The sequence below is a fragment of the Heterodontus francisci genome, chromosome 7 (genome assembly GCF_036365525.1).
Source record: "Heterodontus francisci isolate sHetFra1 chromosome 7, sHetFra1.hap1, whole genome shotgun sequence".
NCBI classification, from domain to species: Eukaryota; Metazoa; Chordata; class Chondrichthyes; order Heterodontiformes; family Heterodontidae; genus Heterodontus; species Heterodontus francisci.
In genome coordinates, this window is record NC_090377.1 from 86,089,631 (window position 1) to 86,111,746 (window position 22,116).

A 22,116-nucleotide genomic window follows, 5' to 3' on the forward strand; every position below is an offset into this window, starting at 1 on the left:
ATGGCCACTAAGCATTATTGCAGTAAGTCCAACCCTGTTGGGAGTCTTCTATAGACCTCCGAATAGTTCCAGAGATGTAGAGGAAAGGATAGCGAAGATGATTCTCGACAGGGGCGAGAGTAACAGGGTAGGTGTTATGGGGGACTTTAACTTTCCAAATATTGACTGGAAATACTATAGTTCGAGTACTTTAGATGGGTCAGTTTTTGTCCAGTGTGTGCAGGAGGGTTTTCTGACACAGAATGTAGACAGGCCAACCAGGGGCGATGCCACATTGGATTTGGTACTGGGTAATGAACCCGGCCAGGTGTTAGATTTAGATGTAGGTGAGCACTTTGGTGATAGTGATCACAATTCGGTTAGGTTTACCTTAGCGATGTGCAGGGACAGGTATATACCGCAGGGCAAGAATTATAGCTGGGGGAAAGGAAATTATGATGCGATTAGGCAAGATTTAGGATGCGTAGGATGGGGAAGGAAACTGCAGGGGATGGGCACAATCGAAATGTGGAGCTTATTCAAGGAGCAGCTACTGCGTGTCCTTGATAAGTATGTACCTGTCAGGCAGGGAGGAATTTGTCGAGCGAGGGAGCCGTGGTTTACTAAAGAAGTTGAAGCGCTTGTCAAGAGGAAGAAGAAGGCTTATGTTAGGATGAGACGTGAAGGCTCAGTTAGGGCGCTTGAGAGTTACAAGCTAGTCAGGAAGGATCTAAAGGGAGAGCTAAGAAGAGCAAGGAGAGGACACGAGAAGTCATTGGCGGATAGGATCAAGGAAAACCCTAAGGCTTTCTATAGGTATATCAGGAATAAAAGAATGACTAGAGTTAGATTAGGGCCAATCAAGGATAGTAGTGGCAAGTTGTGTGTGGAATCAGAGGAGATAGGGGAAGCGTTAAATGAATACTTTTCGTCAGTATTTACAGTAGAGGAAGAAAATGTTGTCGAGGAGAATACTGAGATTCAGACTACTAGGCTAGATGGGATTGAGGTTCACAAGGAGGAGGTGTTAGCAATTTTGGAAAGTGTGAAAATAGATAAGTCCCCTGGGCCAGATGGGATTTATCCTAAGATTCTCTGGAAAGCCAGGGAGGAGATTGCAGAGCCTTTGTCCTTGATCTTTATGTCGTCATTGTCGACAGGAATAGTGCCGGAAGACTGGAGGATAGCAAATGTTGTCCCCTTGTTCATGAAGGGGAGTAGAGACAGCCCTGGTAATTATAGACCTGTGAGCCTTACTTCGGTTGTGGGTAAAATGTTGGAAAAGGTTATAAAAGACAGGATTTATAATCATCTTGAAAAGAATAAGTTCATTAGCGATAGTCAGCACGGTTTTGTGAAGGGTAGGTCGTGCCTCACAAACCTTATTGAGTTTTTCGAGAAGGTGACCAAACAGGTGGATGAGGGTAAAGCAGCGGATGTGGTCTATATGGATTTCAGTAAGGCATTTGATAAGGTTCCCCACGGTAGGCTATTGCAGAAAATATGGAAGTATGGGGTTGAAGGTGATTTAGAGCTTTGGATCAGAAATTGGCTAGCTGAAAGAAGACAGAGGGTGGTGGTTGATGGCAAATATTCATCCTGGAGTTTAGTTACTAGTGGTGTACCGCAAGGATCTGTTTTGGGGCCACTGCTGTTTGTCATTTTTATAAATGACCTGGAAGAGGGTGTAGAAGGGTGGGTTAGTAAATTTGCGGATGACACTAAGGTCGGTGGAGTTGTGGATAGTGCCGAAGGATGTTGTAGGTTACAGAGGGACATAGATAGGCTGCAGAGCTGGGCTGAGAGATGGCAAATGGAGTTTAATGCGGAAAAGTGTGAGGTGATTCACTTTGGAAGGAGTAACAGGAATGCAGAGTACTGGGCTAATGGGAAGATTCTTGGTAGTGTCGATGAACAGAGAGATCTTGGTGTCCAGGTACATAAATCCCTGAAAGTTGCTAACCAGGTTAATAGGGCTGTTAAGAAGGCATATGGTGTGTTAGCTTTTATTAGTAGGGGGATCGAGTTTCGGAGCCACGAGGTCATGCTGCAGCTGTACAAAACTCTGGTGAGACCGCACCTGGAGTATTGCGTGCAGTTCTGGTCACCGCATTATAGGAAGGATGTGGAAGCCTTGGAAAGGGTGCAGAGGAGATTTACTAGGATGTTGCCTGGTATGGAGGGTAGGTCTTACGAGGAAAGGCTGAGGGACTTGAGGTTGTTTTCGTTGGAGAGAAGGAGGAGGAGAGGTGACTTAATAGAGACATATAAGATAATCAGAGGGTTAGATAGGGTGGATAGTGAGAGTCTTTTTCCTCGGATGGTGATGGCAAACATGAGGGGACATAGCTTTAAGTTGAGGGGTGATAGATATAGGACAGATGTTAGAAGTAGTTTCTTTACTCAGAGAGTAGTAGGGGCGTGCAACGCCCTGCCTGCAACAGTAGTAGACTCGCCAACTTTAAGGGCATTTAAGTAGTCATTGGATAGACATATGGATGAAAATGGAATAGTGTAGGTCGGATGGTTTCACAGGTCGGCGCAACATCGAGGGCCGAAGGGCCTGTACTGCGCTGTAATGTTTCTAATTTCTAATTCTAATTCTAGTTCTAATTTATTGTTAATCAGAACCTCCAGATCTCTTTCATTTCACATTATTTTCTTTCCTTTTAAATTATAGTCTCTTCCTGGATCATTTGTTCCCATGTGAAGCACTTTGGCTTTCGCTCCCAATCCATTTACCTGACTGCTGATGTCTACTCCCAGGAGCATGCATTAAAAGGGGAATGGTAAATTTTTGAGAGGAAAATGTCTTGCGTCAGGTTTGAAACAATAGGCAACAGCCCCATTTTACGATGTTGAGTGTCCTAAAATGAAGAGTAATTCTAAGGAAAATCCAGCCTATGGTGAAATTTCAATACCAGATGGGAACTCGGAGAGTGATGAATCATTAAGGAGAGGCCTTTACCTACAGAGAAAGGGAAAATGATGAGCATTTTGTGCAACAGAAGCTTGTTTAAAGTGAGGAAGACACTTCTCCTAGACAATAGCGTGTGCTGTAGGGGACACAAAGAATGGTAGATTTTTCTTAGATGTAAGATATCAGGAAAAAGTGAAAAAAAACCTTTCATCATAGTGACTTGTGTAATTATACCAACATTCAGTAAAAAATCTACTCCTGCCCATAATTTTGCAAAAAAAGCCATTAGATTTTAAACGGCTTTATCCTACTGTTTCCCATAAGTTTCCAAATAATGATTTTTACAATATTTTACTATTTTTGAAGCAACTAAATTGATATTAGTAACAGATTCACCTTCTGCTGCCCTCCTGCAAGCACTTGTCATTTTCCTACATTTACCACATGCTATGCAGGCTGGCTGCAGCACTGGGGAGTAGTGTATAGAACAAAACCTCAAACCCTCAGCACTATTCTTTTATAAAGCAGTGGATTATCACTCAGCCAAAAAAGCTGCTTAATTATGTCCAAAACACACTTAAGTCACTGAGGGAGAAATTCGTTTGTGTAGCGCTGCTAGTTTGCATTAATTCCCCGGAGGTAGGCAGTGCCGCGGGCCACTACCTCCACAGCCTGCGAGGCCCTCATCATTGGTAGCAGCACGAACAAATTTCTCCACCATTATTTTTAAAGAATCTCCAAGATCAGGAACTCCTCTTATTGATACTTTGTGGAAACAGAAAGATTATACTCTGCTTTCTGGGTACTGGAAAGCCAAGCAGATAGAAGAATAAAAATGGCATTTGAATGGGCAATAAGGCTTGCTGAGAGCCTAAAGCCAGAAAAGGTTTAAGTATGCCCTGTGACAGGCATCTACCTCTCCCACACAAACCCTTAACCTGACTCATTGCTGTGAAAATGAATGTATTTTTGTCTTAACAAAAATTTCCAGGAAGAACATGCCATTATCTACATAGGACGCTGAAATTGAGGGTTAAAAATATCAATTTATGAAAGGAAAATCTACCTTCCTTGTGGGAAAGGGTGTCTATACTGTAAAGATTATTCACCATGGCAACAGAGTGGAAACTATGCTTCCCCACATGCACAAAGCACAGAAATACTCAAACACATGCATTATATATTAAAATGACAATGACAATGCCACCTATGTATGTGAAATTAGAGACTGGTCAATGTACTGACATAATGGCTTGAGATGGACCAAAATATTGCAAATAATGACATTTATACAACAGGAAGCTATATTAATACACACTAAGTAATATTGAAAATTGTGATTTGCTAAAAATTTGCATAATAGCAGAACATTATCACAAACAAGATTGCCAGGATTACATCAGAATTAAGAAAATGTGATTTATTTTATTGGAATTACGCCACAGGAACCCTAATTTTAACAAATTGTTAGCCTGTTTGATGAATGCCTCAGTAAAAATGAAGGAATTTCCCCTCTGTGCATTAAGCATCACGAACTTATATTCATACAATGGAATTTCACAATCTTTGGTAGGAATTTTGGGGCTTTTACTTACATTCAGGTAGAGGTAACATTTTTCTGAGTTTTGTTTTAATGTTTCAAGAAAGCTTAGCATTATTTCTGCTACTGTACATACGAACATGCAAATTAATAGCAGGAGTAGGCCACTCGGCCTCTCGAGCCTGCTCCACCATTCAACAAGACCATGGCTGATCTGATTATAACTCCACATTTCCACCTACCCCCGATAACCTTTCACCCCCTTGCTTATCAAGAATCTATCTACCTCTGCCTTAAAAATATTCAAAGACTCTGTTTCCAATGCCTTTTGAGGAAGAGAGTTCCAAAGACTCACGGCCTTCTGAGAGAAAAACTTTCTTCTCATCTCTGTCTTAAATTCTGTTTTAAACAGTGACCCCTAGTTCCAGATTCTCCCACAAGAGGAAACATCCTTTCCACATCCATCCTGTCAAGATGCCTCAGGATCTTATATGTTTCAATCAAGTCACCTCTTACTCTCCTAAACTCCAGCGGATACAAGCCTAGCCTGTCCAACCTTTCCTCATAAGACAACCCACCCATTCCAGATATTAGTCTTGTAAACCTTCTCTGAACTGCTTCCAACACATTTCCAACCTCCTTAAATAAGGAGGCTAATACTGTACACAGTACTCAAGATGTGGTCTCACCAATGCCCTGTATAACTGAAGCATACCCTTCCTATTTTTGTATTCAATTCCGCTCACAATAAATGATAACATTCTATTAGCTTTCCTAATTACATGCTGTACCTGCATACTAACCTTTTGCAATTCATGCAGTAGGACACTCAGATCCCTCTGCACCTCAGAGATCTACAATCTCTCATCAATTAGATAATATTTTATTCTGCCTGCCAATATGGGCAATTTCACATTTTCCTACATTATACTCCATTTGCCAGATCTTTGTCCACTCATTTAACCTATCTACATCCATTTGTAGCCTCCTTATGTCCTCTTCACAACTTACTTTCCTACCTGTCTTTGTGTCATCAGCAAATTTAGCAACCATACTTTCGGTCCCTTCATCCAAAGTCATTTATATAAATTGTAAAAAGTTGAGGCCCCAGCACTGATCCCTGTGGCATATCACTCGTAAATGACCCATTTATGCCTACTCTCTTTTTTCTGTTAGTTAGCCAATCTTCTATGCATGCCAATATGTTAGCCCCTACACCATGAGCTTTTATTTTTCGCAATAACCTTTGATGTGGCACTGTGTCAAAGATAATTGAATGGAAACTAGTTTAAGTAGCCACTCTAAAGGAATTCTTTTCTGATTCAAGTACATGCTAATTATATACTGGTAACCAAACAAAAAAGAAGTTTTTATCCAAAATGATTTATTTTTATTTTCCTTTCTATTCCTAAGCTATTCCTAAACTGTCCTATGTCACATGATATCCATGATCTTCCGGTTGGGATAATACAATGGGTAACCTGTTCCTAGGCCTCTTTCAATGCCACAATTGAATACCCCCAAGATAAGTGTGTTATAATGATCAGATATCTTAGTCATTGATTTTTCCCCCTCTTTCCTTCCTTGCAGGAAAATACTTGTCTTCCAGTCGGTATCTCCTCCAATAGCACAGTCACTATTGGAAATTTGCAATCCAGAAAATTAAAATCAGTTAATCCAAGTACCACAATTCCATGACCAGCATGATTGTGCACAAGTACACCCAGCCACCCTTGACCCACCCCCCCAAAAAAAAAACCTTCAATTGACAGAAATTCTACCTGGCAGGTAAAAGTAAATGATGGGGAATTCTCATGAGATTTAACTTTCAAGATTTGCTTCCTGCTTAATAAACTCAAGTAAAATTGTGACAAAATGTACTTACCATACAATACAGGGACAGCCTGGAACAACTCAGAACCAATAAGTACAATATTTGCTATGAATTTCAGTCTGACTGGATGTCAACTAAATGTCTTTAACTCTCTGCACATCTGACAAATGTTTTATTCAATAGGATATCCAGAAAATGCATCAATAAGCTATGGCCAGGGCGAGAAGAAATATCATCCTGATCCATTCCCAACAACAATGCATCAGACATTCCTTTTTAATTCAGGTGAGTTTTTCGATAAAAAGAAACATAAATCATAGCTGAAAATGATAAGCAAACTTAGAACTACATTAAGCAAATAAGAAGTACAACTTTCTTTTGGGAAATGACAATCTGAATTATATTCCAATAAAACTATCAGAATGAGCTAAACCCTTTATTTCCCATTATTGTATTTGCACTAATATTATCAACAAAATGTCAATAGATATAATCAACAATGTATCTTATTAATTACTTTAAATTGATCTTAGCCATTCTTTACAAATATTTGTATTAATATAAGTATTTATTGATATACAGCATCAATAACATGGAACATTTCTTGTAGCCAGGGGCTGGGTCAGATTGTCAGCTAACCTTGACCTACTTCTTTGAAAAATGGTCTCCTGTCACTCAGACCCATTGTAGTCATTAGAACTTGACAGTACTAGTTTCACAGAATGTATATTAAATCCCTCTTGTACAAAGTTGTCCTTGAAATTTTTACCATTGTAGAGATCATATTCCAGCTAATTATACGTGAAATGCTGAATGGTGGCCATGATTATTTGATGGACAGTTCATTGTTGATGCTTTTAACAAACCAATCCCTGCCCTATTCAAGAGTAAGGAGAGAAACATGAGGCAGCAGGAGTGAAAAATGTCACAGCTCTGAACAATGTTTGATTGATTTTCCTACACAAAGAACTGGGAACATTAACCAGGTTTCAGCACACAAAATACAATAGTGACAGCATTCACAGATAACGGATGTGCTAGTGTCTTGTTAATAATACTCCAATTTTACAACTCTGCTGAAAAGTAACTATCAGGACTGAAATTCTACTTTCCATAGCTAACAGTTAAAACTGAAATCTTTTGTGAAAATGTAACAATTGAATGAATACTTTTCATCAATCCATTTTTTAAAAAAGGCTTTATTCTTCCATTTATTCTTCACAATCCCAAGTTAAACCCCGAATCTATTTTTATCTGACATTTACTAAAATTACATTTTATAAACAGATTTAGAAAAGGTTCCAGCGTTTGATGATTGAAGGATTTTACCTAAATGAGAGGCATGCCTATTTCCTGCACGCATTTCCTCAAAAGGTTACATCCAAGATGGAATGAAAATGGCTTTGGTTTGACAGAATGTAGTTTCAACAAAGCAAAAGAACCTGGGCTGAATTTTATACGCCCAGGGCAATGGGATTGGAGACAGGGGCTGATAAAATGGCAAGGGAATGCATCAGATTGGAACCTCGACATGTTCCAGCCATCGGCCAATTTTTCCAGAGGCAGTCAGGCGGTGGGGTCAGGAGTGTGTGGAGTGGCGGCAGGCGATTAAGCCTGTTAAGAAGCCAATTGACTGCAATTTTGAGCTGCTTTTTAAATTTTACGAGAGCGTATGGGATCCAAGGAGCTTCAGCAGCTTGCTAGCTATTAAGAGGCGAGTGCTCAGTGGTAGATAAGTAGTGGCTGGAATTGGAAGCCATTGAGAGCAACAGCATTTCAAAACAGAAAGGGTGAGAGGCAATAAGGTATGGGAGGGAGAAGCTGGAGGTACTGCCAAGTGGGTGAACACATTGGAGGCAGATTATGGGAAGAGTCTCTCCGATATGCAGCTCATGCCTGCAGAGTTAGGGGATTGAGTGAGAGGCTTCAGACAATTAGCAATGGGTCTCCTGCACTCAGATTTTGACTCCTCCAGTGAGGAGAGGCTGAGAGAGACAAACAGGTGCTGGCATAAGGAGCAGGTACAACACCCAGAGGAGCAGCAGGCTCATGAGGGTGATAGGGAATGCAGAAGAGGAGGGCAGAGACGGCCACAATTGCAGCCACACAATCATAGCAGGCATTACCCTGCCAAAAGGGTCTAGCAGCAAAAACTCAGCAATATGGAGCTGTCAGAGAATCAGTATCCATGAAGACAGAGGCTGTCCAGGCTGTTGGTGTCATAGTTGTGCCAAATGCTGGAGGAGGATTTGAGATCATTGGGATGTGGTGGTCACCCATTGCCTGCGGCGGTGAGTGTCACCATGACCTTCAACTTTTATGCCTCAGGATCATTCCAGGGATCATCTGGGACATCGGTGGGATCTCCCAGTCAGTGGCCCATAGCTGCATCAAGGTGGTCACGGATGCCTTGTACCAGAGGGCAGGCCAATACACACGCTTCCGGGCAATTGGTTTCGGGGCTATTGCGGGATTCCCCCAGGTGCAGGGGATAATTGATTGCACGCATGTGGCCATCAAGGCTCCGACAGAGCAGCCAGGATCCTTTGTCGCTGGAAGTGTTTCCACTCACTGACTGTACAGCTAGTATGCAAGCATTGCAAATGATCCTGCAGGTGTGTGTAAGATTCCCGGGAAGCTGTCACAACTTTTCCATTCTGAGACAGTCCCAGGTGCCTCGGTTTTTCAGGCCACCCGAACGACTCCATGGATGCATAATGGTGGCAAGGGCTACACTCTGAAGACATGGCTCCTTATACCTGTGCGGCACCTCAACACAGAGGCAGGGACACCTGCAAATGATGCCACACAACCACGAGGGCAACTATTGAGAAGGCCATAGGCCTGCTGAAAATGAGGTTCCAGTGCCTGGATAGATCTGGCAGAGCCCTGCAGTACACAACATGACGTGTCTTATGTATCATGGTGGTATGCTGTGCTCTAGAGGGGAGTAGCCTTGGAGAATGAGGATCACTTTTGAGCGCACACCCTCCTTAGAGGAGGAGGAGGATCTGGAGGGGTCTCCAGACCAGGTGGACAACGGAAATGCACCCAAGGCGCTGATGCCAACTACCAGCGACATGCGTGCCAGTGAGACAGACGAATCACTCATGTGGGCATGTTTCTCCTGAGCGTATCTTAAATGCCTATGTAAGCACTTCAATTATCGTCCTGACACATCCTTGTTAGCTTTTCCTTGGATGCCCTTACCATCCCCATTTGTCCGTTATGACTGTATGACAAGTACACTCACTATTGCCCTCACGCAGTGCAGACCTTTTTATCTCCTTCTCGATAGATCACCAACTGGTAATGGCCCAATGGTGCAGAAATGAGTATTCAAGACCTTAGCTGAAAGAAAACTTCACCTTTCATTTAACACATTGGTCCAAATCTTTGCCATTACACAATAAACTATCATCCAGTGGGACCCACGTGCAACTAGGTGGTTTTATGCTAACACTTGAGGGCGTTCCTATGTTATTCTGTCTCAGCACAAGCAGCAGCAGTGGAGGCAGGCTTACCTTTCTGCTCCAGTGCTTTAGATAACCGTAGCATTTGTGCAGCAGCCACCTCTGTCATTGCGGTTTCATGAAGCATTGATGTCACCATCAAAGGAGCCAAGGAACCGCCATTGACACCAGAAGCACCCTGAGAGGATCCTTCAGGGGCTTCAGGCAGCTGCTCCTCCACTCTTTCAAGACCCGCCTGTGCTTCTTTGTGCTCCTGGAGTGCTCGAGCCCCTGGCAAGGGGTCCAGGCCTCTCAGGACCATCTCACCTACCCAATGCTTCACAGAGCTGATGGATGAGACAATGGTCTGCAGGTCAGCATGTATCTCCTGCATCCACTACGTGGTTTGTTGCACGTGATTCTGCAGGAGGGTCACCACTCTCTTGATGGAGGAGGCCATGTGATCATAAACCAGAGAGATGGTACCATTCATAGCATGGATGGACTCCTCCATCATCTGCACATAGGTGCAAACAGCCTCTGGGAACTCCAACGAATTTCCACACATTTCACAGTGCTGCTCCAGCATCTGCTGCTTGATGATGACTCCCGAGGCTCACAATCTGCTTGAAGCTGAGCTCTGCTGTGTCCTTCATCAGTCCTCCAATGGACAGTGGTTGCAGATGTCACTGTTGTGGGATGAGCTAAAGAGCAGACCACCTTAAGAAGCTGTAAGTGAAGGTCACCAGAGAAAGCGATGTCATGTTACACATGACCAGGGAGTTGTGAGTGTAGCCCAACAGAGTGAGATGTGTTTAGATGTGGCTCATGCAGTAACAGTTTGTATATATATGTTCTAGTTTAAAGTATAATAAAAACCCATGTTTTCTTTTGATATTACTTGTAGTCCTGTGAGTCTTACAAGAGTTCACATAGCAAAGGAACAAGTAATATTACATGGTGGCAACATTTGGGATATATTTTTCTGAAGACCACCAAATATCATATCATGGCAACATTTGATTTTTTTCTGAAGAACAGACTAAGAGAGAACAAGGAACAGCAGGTTGCTTACCTGGAGTTGCTGAAGATCCTGGAGAGCAGCTGGCAGAAGACCCCACAGTGCAGAGAGCTAGGTGACAGATAGGATTCTGGGGGGGGTGTTAAACTTTTAGTACAGTAGGCAATTTGGCAGGAGATCAGAGCTTTCAAGTAATCTGGCTGTGGATCAAAAAATTTGAAAAGCAGTCGCTGCAGCCATTAATGTTTTCATTTTTCCAGTTTTTTTTGTTTTGTGGGTGGGCCTAAGCTGAAAAGAGAGGGAAGAACTCAACAGCACCACTGGACGTCCACAGCACATGTGGATGTGGCAGCTTCCTGTACTGCAAGGTGAAACTAGCTGCAGAGAACAAAACTGTCTCACTGTTAACAAAAATGAGCTGTGCAAACAGAAAGCAGCTGTAGAGTCTCACTCTTAAAGGGGCAGGCCTGCATAAAATAAATCTGTCCAAACAAGAAAAAAGAAGTGTGCCTCTGAAAAAGAAAACCTGCAAAAAGTCCTATATTTATAAAACGTAGGATCATTAAGACAATAGCTATATCCAGCTATAGATTGAAAGGCGTCAGACATAGTGTCTGAATATAAACCATTTCGACAGTGAAGGGAACTGTGTTTCCTGGATCAAGAAGTGAGCAAAACAGAGAAACAAACGTTCGAGATTAAGATCGCACTGGGCAACACGGGCCTGCGATGGATCAATGTATCACGATTGTCAGCTGAGGATCAGAAGGACCCGAGCAAGCTATGGACATTCCTGGAGCAGCAACTTAAGGTGAAAGTACATTTCCGAGTACATAGGCTGGAGCTTATGACCTACCGGCAAAGGCGAGTCCATTGACCAATTTGTTGAAAGGTGCTGAGACAAAGCTCAACATTGTGACTTCATAGATATTGAATTGTCAGAATGGGTTACAGAACTAGTAATTGTGTCCACCCCACTAGAGGCCTTTCAAAAAGACCTGCTAGAAAAGAAGAAAGGGCACAGCTAGTTGCACTACTTAATGATGGACGGAAATTTTAAATCATCATGACTCAGTGCCAACTGTTACAAGCACTGGGGGTGGGTATGACAATTGATATGGTAACCAAGGCTCAGAAGTCTGCTAAGCCTTATGGCAAATATGGCCTGACTGACTCAATTCACAGTTGTCCGGTGTACCAGGACCAGTGCAGTGTAGAAGGCCGAGCTCAGATACTGCACGTAGGAATGGTGGCAGATCACATGCAGAGCGAAAGTCTGCAAGACAGCATGACAAATGCAAAAGAAGGTATGCCAACACACAACTAAAGCCTAAGCAGGTACATCAGGTTAGCAGAGAGACAGATTGCCAGAATGATACAGATGAGGTCTCATTTCTACTGGTACTAAATCGTTGTTAGATAATTTTTAAAGTACAATTTTACATTTTTTATTCCTTTTCCTTCGTGCCTCTTTTTCTCTTCTCTCGTAGTCCAATCTTTCTTCCTCTCTCTATTTCTCTTTCTGTACCTGATTTGACTCTATGTACCCTATTTCCTTCTCATTTATTCATCTGTTTCTTAAATATGATTAATTAAGGAGATAAACAGTTGGTCCCATCATTCACAAAGGTTGTTGATGTCCCATTGCCCGTTACCAACTCACATTTTCAGCAACTTAATGAGCAAAACATTTTTTGAGCTAAAAGATGAGGAAAAATGTGGCACACTCAAGCAACATCTAGGCCAATATCATAGCTACCTTCCTACTTTCTTTCAATATGTTAGTTCCATTCTTTTAAGATAACCAGTCCAACAGTCAAATTTCTGGAATTGGTCTTAGTGCTGGAATATGTTGACCAAAGTTCTCATTAATAACTGCATCATAGTCAGTCCATTTAAATTCTATTTCTATTACAGGTCCTGATTTACACTGCTGTATATTGACAGCATAATGTATAATAGAAGCTATATTTCATTTGTTCTGGAGAATTAATACCATTTGTATAAGAAATGCAAGACATTTATGCAACAGCTGAGTTTGAGAAACAAAACTGCTTTTCTACCAGCAGCACACATTAGCACTCCCTGCTCTACTTTAGTACTTATACTATTTACGTAGTTTATGGCATACATGTACGAGAATTGAGAGTATCATACAGTGCCACGTACTGAACTTTCTGATGAAAGGTCATTGACCTGAAATGTTAACTCTGCTTCGCTCTCCACAGATGCTGCCAGACCTGCTGAGTGTTTCCAGCACTTTCTGTTTTTATTTCAGATTTCCATCATCTGCAGTATTTTGCTTTTATTTCAGATAGATCTCAAAGGCTGGCAGAGGAATTCCAGACATATGGCCTCCCTCGACAGCTGCAGAGGAGGCACTGGAATAAAAACAGAATGTGCTGGAAAAACTCAGCAAGTCTGGCAGCATCTGTGGAGAGAGAAGCAGAGTTAACGTTTCAGGTCATGAGCAGGGAGGTTCAAGTGAACCTTGAAAGGCACAAGGCACTTCCACAGCTTGGGGCCCCCATTCAAGGTGCTCTGAGTGTGAGCACTAGCTCCTGAGTCCCTCTGCCAGTGAGCCCAGCTCCAGTAGCTGCAATGCCTGAGGACAGTCCTGCAGCAGTGCAGGAAACACTCAGTCAGCTGGGACTCTCCAAGCCTCAGGCAGCTAGAGGACGGCCGCCGAAATCATCACTGGCTAATGGGCAGCCTAATCAGCAGCCTGTCTGCAGCCCAGCTTCTAGTGCAGGGGTGACATCTCACAAAAGCCCTCAAAAATGCATAAAGAAAACCACCTAGAAACTCTTGGGGTTTCACGGGTGTTTGACATTTGCCATTTATTTTGTCTTATAAAGCATTTTTGTTCCTGAAGTTAACATTTATTGTGGGAAATGCTTATTCTTTCATGCCTTAATTGTAAGATGCTGACTTTACCCTTCTCCCTTAGTGGGCTGCCAGTGTAGGCACAGCCCTCCTTTGGTAAGTGTCTCACCTGGGCCAGAGCATGTGGTTAAGCACATGGAACTTGTTATGTTTGCGCCGGGTTGCTCGATATTTATTTATTTGATTTATCTCAGAGAAATGCAGATATCACATTTGTATTAAATCACCAATTGGTTTATTTACAGTACTTTAAAATATCTCAGCACTTACATGATTTCTGTACAATGCTTTTCTCAGAACAGTCTCTGTTTAGTAGAACATTCTAGCCCTGTATCTTTTAATTTCAGTTTCAACTAGGCTAAACCAATCAAACACAATGAACAATGATAAGTGAATGACTGATGCAATCAAACCCAGATCAATCAAACACTGCAGAACCCAAACAGACTGAATGCATGTCTTTATTGATTTCACTATGAGAGGTCATCATGGTGGCTAGAAGCGGATAAGTATGCAATTTTCTCTTGCCTCCTTGACCTGTTGCTCAATGTGCCTGGCCTCCAGTGCAAGGGTTTTCGAGATCCAGTGCTGTCTGCTCATTAGCCTCCTCCCTGTCCTCCTCATTGGTTGAGGACTGGCGACCAAACATGTCCTCTTCATGCAAGGCCTCTCCCCTCTGCAGTGCTAGATTGTGCAGAGCACAGCAGATCACCATGATAAATAAGACCCTCGCTGGGACATACTGCAGGGTTCCACCAGATCGACCCAGGCACCGGAATCTCATCTTCCGCAGCCCAATGGCCTGCTTGATAGCCACTCAGGTGGAGTCATGGCAAGTGTTGTATCTCTACTCTGCTGCCATGTGAGGATTCCTCACAGGGTCAGTAGCCATGTCTTCAATGGGTAGCCCTTGTCCCCAAGAATCCATTCCTGAAGACAAGGGGGTCCTGAAAAGCTGTGGCACCTGGTATGTAGGCATTGTGGCTACTTCCTGGGAAGTGGGCACACACCTAAAGGAAACAAGCCAACGGAACGTTGATGGAATGAAAGCCTTTCCTGTTGATGAAGGTAGCTGGATGGGCATGGGAACCTTGATGGTCATGTGTGCAATCTATCATACCTTGCACCTGGGGGAATCTAGCAATCGACCCGAACCCGATGGCCCTCTCTGCCTGGCTGTCAGGGTTGGTCAGTAGTGCACATAGTCGTTGGCCCTCTTGAACAGGGCATTGGTCACCTCCTTGATACAGCAGTGGGCTGCTGCCTGGGAGATGCCACACATATGGAATGATCCAGATGTGTAAAAGTAAAGTGCCGCGGTGATCTTCAAGGCCATGGGCATAGGGTGATCACCGAATCCATTAGGTCGCAACTCATCCCGAAGAATGACACATAAGTCAGTGACGGCCTCCCTGGACAGCTGTAGTCTTCGCTGGCAATGCCACTCAGACATTTGGAGATAGCTGATTTGAGACTGGTGGACTCTCTGCCACTGGTGTGCTCTTCTTGGCATGGCCGGTTGCTGCTGCTCTTGCCCTGGAGCTTCACGGGCAGGCATAGCTTCCTCCTGCCCTCTCTCGATCGGAGTTGCTGCATCACACCACAGGGGTCCACAAACACAGGGTATATGAGACCCATGTCAGGTGATTAGTAGGCCTCCAGAGTGCTGTTGATGCAGAGATGAACTTGTCATTCCATTTTATTTTCCTGGGTGTGTAATTATGTTTTGTTGTGTCCCTCCCTTTCCTCTTTTTCAGTTCCTTTATAAATACTCCACATAAGTAATGCCTTTCATTATGATGAAGGGTCCATTTCCAAAGAGAAGTCTTACGGTCAAGTGAGCAGGGGTTGAAGGGCTTCCCTCTTTTCCCTCTCCTTGTTTGACCACAACAGGTTTAATTCTTTCTTTAAGTGGATGTACTGACCAATTCAGTAGGTGTTTGATTACTTACTTGCTATGATCACAACAAGAACCAATCGGACAGATTTTCTTGAGTTAACAAAGAAAGAGGTTAACTTTATTGTACCTAAATCGAACTAATAAAATAATAAACAATATGCCAACTTTCATTCACACACAAATTCCTGAGGTTTACACACACACTGTTACAAGGATTTCTATTTTTTCTAGTAAAACTTGAGATTCTATATTTTGAACAACTGAAAAGGATTTCAGTGGACATTGAGACATCTGGAGATAGCTGAATTTTATGGATGTTTTTGAAAGTAAGTTCAACAAAAGTTGAACTGGTAAACAAGGACTAGAAAGCAGGTAATTTCAAGGAAACCAGCAGGGGGCTTGACCTAAGAGCTACCCTCTGTTGTGACAAGAGAGAATTTATGACTTGGTATGTAACTTGTTTCTGGAAGGTTTTGGTTTCATTTTTGAACTTTAAAAGCCAGTGGGTTTGGGCAAAAGCAAGCAATTGGAATTTGATTTGGACCTGCCTGGAGATCAGAAGAAGAACCAGTAAAGTATTACCTCTCTGTAAAGGATCCTTGCTCTTGAAAAACAAAAGCTTGTATGGAGTGATACTATAGCCTCCTACATTTTTGAAGAAACTCTGAATTTGCAGAAATCTTTCATCTTTAAAAAAAAGGACTTTGCATTGAATGTGAGAACTGACACCTGTTGCAACATCCCTAATGGAAAACCTATGTGAGGCCTTCTACCTTTGAAGTTCTTTTAATGCCTACCTATCTCAGACTGTTCATCACCCTCGCCTGGAAAGACTTTGAATAGTATCCAATTATTCAACTTTGGGACACCTCGCCGAAACAAAGAACTTCCTTCCAGTTCATGGCAGTCTAAGTTTTTTTATTCCTATCAAACAACTGTAAACCGAAATCCCTTTTTATCCCGTTTAACGGGTTTTTGGATGTATGTGCATGTGGGCTAGGAAAAAATAAGGAGCTTTAATATCTCAATTAGTATATAGATTTACTTCATTATTGGTTAAAACTTGGTTTTATAATAAACAGTTAATTGTGTTGTTGATTAAAGAAGCTTGGTTGGTGTGCTTTATTCTGGGGACAAATAGAGTATCTAATTGGCTGTTTCGGTTAAGTGGGAAAATTTATTGATATGCTGTGACCTGTGGCGAAGTGGGACTGAATTGACAGTGCCCATTCCCGCCTCAGTTACAGAAATAGGTTACAGAGTGGGGAAAGGTAGTTTGGTTGAGTTAGAGTCCATAGAAAAAAGGGGTATACAGCCTGTGGCATTGGGTGATTCGGCTGGCTTCTAGCTGAATTCGGTGGTCCTGAGGCTTTAGTTTGAAGAGGTAGATGACTGGTTCGGTGAGTCTCTTGGGGACAGTGATGCAGATGATTTCCTCCAACGGGGTTTCTGATTGTGGCTGGAGTATGCAAAGGTGGTCAGTCAACAGGCATGATTTCAAAGCTTATGAAAGAAAGAGATAGAGAGGGGGACCCCTACTTAGGGTCTGTTCATGTCAGAGTCCAGTTGCTTCTCCTCTTCTGCAGAGAAAAGCACCAGCTTAAAAACCACAGGTGGGAAGGGGTTTGTCACATGACAGTCACTCAGTGATTCAAACATAGCAGTTAGCAGTAAAGGCCTGCTCAGGTCGGGAAAAAGAACCCGACCCGAACCCGTCCTTACCACAACAGACCCGAGCCCGACCCAGCCCGAGTCCCTCTGATTTTGCCCCGAGCCCGACCCAACTGGAGCCTGACCCGACCCGAGCCCAACCCGACCATCCCTTTACTTACCTTCCTGACACCGAACCTGCAGGAAGCTGCAGCGCATGCGTGATGATGTTGTAGTGACGTCACTTGCTCACTGCACAGACTCAGTTTCATCCGGGACTCCCAGATCAGGTAAGTTTTTTAATTTCAATAGTTACCAGCAGAGCACTTAGCATGTGTGTCCGGCCCGACCTGGACCCAGCCCGACCTGACCCGAGCCCAAAAGCCAGACCCGGAAGAGGGGCCCAACCTGACCCGAGCCTGATACGTCATCGGTTCCCATCGGGTTTGGGTCAGGTAGCAGGCCTTTAGTTAGCAGTATTTCTCTGCTTGTTGAAAAGAACAGGCAGTCCCTTTAAACTTCCTGGGTCTTTGCTCTCGCTGGGAAATGCATACACATTTTGGGCTGGATTTTAAAGCCCCTCTGCCGTCGGGAACGTTGATGGGGGGGCCATGAAGATCGGTGTGGCAGGGGCCCACCACCTACCCCAACAGCAGCAGGCCCTGTGTCAATCTCAGCGGAGGCGGCGAAGCCTCGTGGCTCGGCAAGGAACCCCATTTAAGTATGTAAACTAATTTACATACCTGATTTAATGAGGGTCCCGTCACCACCTTAATTGCCGCACCAATCTTCATTCAAGCAGCCGACAATGCTGCGTCTTCAAATCCCTGTTCAGAAACCTGTCCGGAGGGGGAAGGAGGATTTTTTCTCTGTGCGGGGTGGGGGGAGTGGGGTTAAAACGCTGCGGATTGGTTGGGGGGGAGGTGATGGGAAGGGGTAAAGGGAAAAGGTACCAAGCTTTGCGGGAAGGAGGGGAAGGTCAAATTTTAAATATATGTATTCTGGGAAGTAAAAGGACAGGAATGTTGTGATTTGCCATGGTGGGGTGGGGGGGTGGTGGTGGGAGAGTGCATGGTGCGTTTATTTTATTCAGTTTTGTAAAGTTACATTTACCTGTCCCTTTAAATTTTAAATGTGCATTGAGGGCTGTAAGCTCTTTAAAAAAAGGTGCCTGCGCCTTGGCGGCAGATGCCGTTGCCTGCTGCGGCTCACCCACCCCTCTACGTCACCGCGGGGGCAAGCGCCGCGGCTATGCTAATGAGCCGCCATGTTTGAAATAGTGGAGGCTCCGTGATGCAGTGCTTGTGCGGGTGTGCTGAATTTTTTTACGTCCACCGGCTACTTCAGCAGCAGACTCTTAAAATGCAGCCCTTTGTCTCCCTCAACACAATCTTCACAGTGTGCTGCTAGCAAAGCCGTCTTTTTTAAACGTATTTTTAAAAATGTCTCTTTTTAAAAAACACACAAATTCAGATCTCTAGTCAGTGGATTAAAGAAAATTGTCATTTAACAAAGCACATTGGCGTAACAGTGGAAATTATCATCCTCTCTCACTGCAAATCCAGTGTTATAATCCCGATATCCAGTTGGTGGAGGCGATAACTGGAGCCAATCTTTATACACTTTTATAACCATTTATTTACACAGTTACAGATTACAAGCAAGCACCTCCTAACCCAACCACCATAGTTTCAGTCAATGTTTTTTATTTATATCTCTTTTAAACAAGCAATCAAATTAAGGAAAGGGACTAGTTATCCCTAATGAAAGGGCACCAATGTCATGTGGTAAGAAAAAACAAACTACAAAGGAGACCTAACTAAATCAAACTAAAATTTAATTCCCACTAATGATGATACACTTCAGTCCCTCTGGTGCCCACCAGCTGCAGTGTACTGATGGACACCACATGCTCCCTCTCCAGGGACACCCGACTGCAAGTGTTTATTTATACCTCTTTTGAGGTACCAGATAAATTAAAGCAAGGGACTAGATATCCCTAATGAGGGGGTACCAGTACCATACAGTAACAAAAAGCAAGTTATAAAAGGAAACTTAACTAAATCAAACTAAAATATTGTTCCTGATGGTGATGATGCACTCACTCCCTCTGGTGCCCACCAGTTGTGGAAGGCCTCAAGCCTACTGATGGGTACCATGTGCTCCCTCTGCAAAGACACCTGGGCGCGAGTGTTTATTTATAGAGCCACATGTGAATCTCCAGTTAATGTCCACCACCTGCCTACAATTAAACACAATTCATATACAATTAATACCCTGTGTTGGCAATGGCACTACAAGATTGTTTAAACTATACTAACAATGCCGATTGTGGTTTTTTTTACTCTTCTGCAGGCCTGGGTAACAATGTTGGAAGTGATAATTCAGACTCAGAAAAGACAGGTGAATTCAAGCCAAAACCAAAATTAGCAGAGGCTAGGCAATTTGGAGTTTAGTTATAACTGTGAGAAATATATACAGGATGAAGAAGGAAAGCAAAAAGGAAGGCTGAGGGAGTAAGAACAAAGATTACCAGTTAACACTAAGGATAGTAGTAAGGACATTTCTAAGCACATAATAAGTAAAAGGATAATTGAAGAGGCAGAGCCATTTTATGTGTATGAGTGTGGTATGACTGAGACAGTAAGTATTTTACTTCAGTGTTTTCAGAGCAAGGTAAAAATGGAACTGCATCAGTGCCTGAGGAATATGTGGAAAAACCATTGCAGGAGATAAACATTTAGAAAGAAACTGTATCAAAAGTTAATGCTACCAAAACTAGAAACTTCACCCAGACCTAGATACCATTCTATATAAAATAATAGAATGGATTATCAGGAATAAACCTAAGAATTACATGTAGAATAACCTAGTAAGGATGGAATCAGAAGAAGATCCTGCCTGAACCAAGCTTCTCAATTTACTTGAAGAAGTGACATCCCAATTGGACTGTAGAAAGCACTATGATGTGTTGAACCTAGACTTCCAAAAGGCATTTGCCAAAGTTTCACATGACAGGCTATTAGTTGAACTGAAAGATGCTGGGATGCAGTGTAAGCCCTGCGAAAGGATAAGAAACTGGCTGCAGGATAGAAAATAATGTGTACGTATTACATTAGGGTCGGAAAAGTACTGAGTGGAGTGCCTCAGAGCTCAGTGCAGCCATTCCTTCATCACTAGGTCCAAGATTCTGATATTCTTTCCAAACACAAGGAAAACAAAACAAATTTCCTGCCAGGAATTTTCAGTGCTTCATGGAAGTTTATCATTTGAGAGGTAGCATGAGAAGCCTTAGGAGTTCAAATGAAAGACGGCTCAGCAAAAGAACAATCTTTGGAAAGCCAAGCAAAGAAAGAGAATAAAAGCAAAATACTGCAGACGCTGGAAATCTGAAACACAAAGTGTCTGGGCGGCACAGTGGTGCAGTGGTTCGCACCGCAGCCTCACAGCTCCAGTGACCTGTGTTCGATTCTGGCTACTGCCTGTATGGAGTTTGCAAGTTCTCCCTGTGACTGCGTGGATTTCCGCCGGGTGCTCCGGTTTCCTCCCACAGCCAAAGACTTGCAGGTTGATAGGTAAATTGGCCATTGTAAATTGCCCCTAGTGTAGGTAGGTGGTAGGAGAATGGTGAGGATTTGGTAGAGAATATGGGATTAATGTAGGATTAGTATAAATGAGTGGTTATTGGTCGGCACAGACTCGGTGGGCTGAAGGGCCTTTTTCAGTGCTGTATCTCTCTAAATAAATAAAAACAAGAAATGCTGGAAATACTCAGCAGGCCTGGCAGCATCTGTGGAGAGAGAAGCAGAGTTAATGTTTCAGGTCAGTGACCCTTCATCAGAACTGGCAGAAATTAGAAATGTAAAAGGCTTTAAGCAAGTAAAGTGGGGGTGGGGCAAGAGATAACAAAAGAGAAGGTGTTGCTAGGACAAGTTCACAAAGAATAGCTGACCAGAAGGTCATGGAGCAAAGGTTAATGGTGTGCTGAAAGACAAAGCGTTAGTGCAGAGGAGGGTGTTAATTGACTGAAAAAGGAGCAACCTGGCCCCAAGCACAAACATGAAAAAAACAGTGGATAGGCACAGTCGAAACAAAATTAAATAAATGCAAAAAGGAAAAATAACTAAAAATAAAAAGGGGGGACTGTCATGCTCTGAAATTATTGAACTCAAAGTTCAGGCCAGCAGGCTGTAGCTTGCCTAATTGGTAAATGAGATGCTGTTCCTCAAGCTTGCATTGCTATTCACTGGAACACTGCAGCAATCCCAGGACAGAGATGTGAGCATGAGAGCAGGGGGGAGTGTTGAAATGGCCAGCAACTGGAAACATGGGGTCATGCTTTCGGACAGAGCGGAAAGAGAATAATGCCTTATGCCAGGCCTTTACTCGCATGGTTCTAACCTCAGGACCATTAACAATGGAATGACTTTTAAAAATGTGCAATTGAACTTTAGACTGAACTAAAAAAGACTTGTGAAGAGGCCAGATTGATAAAACAGTTCTCCTTAATGGATTGGAGAGGTGGGGCTAAATGTTACATTGGAACATCTAGGTCTTTGAGAGGTGGGAGAAACAGATTTAGTTGCACTGCATAACCACCTCTAATCTGGCACCATGGCAACAGTTGCAATCATAGGTAAAATAATCTTCTGCTCTTTGAGTAGACATTTGCCTTCCACATTTTTCAATGTTTGTGTGCTCCATTGTCACCAACTTAATTTTCTAGAACCTTTTAACCTTACTCCCCGTACATAAAACCTGAATATTATACTATCACACTCAATCTGTTAAGCACATTCTATTTTTGAAATAAATTAAAAATTGAGCTATCGTATTCCTTGCGTGTTTCATAAAATCCAATGTTTTTTGTTTAGAGTCAAGTTGAAACACTGAGCCCAAGAAAATCCATACAGTTGTGATCCCCGCAGTTACAT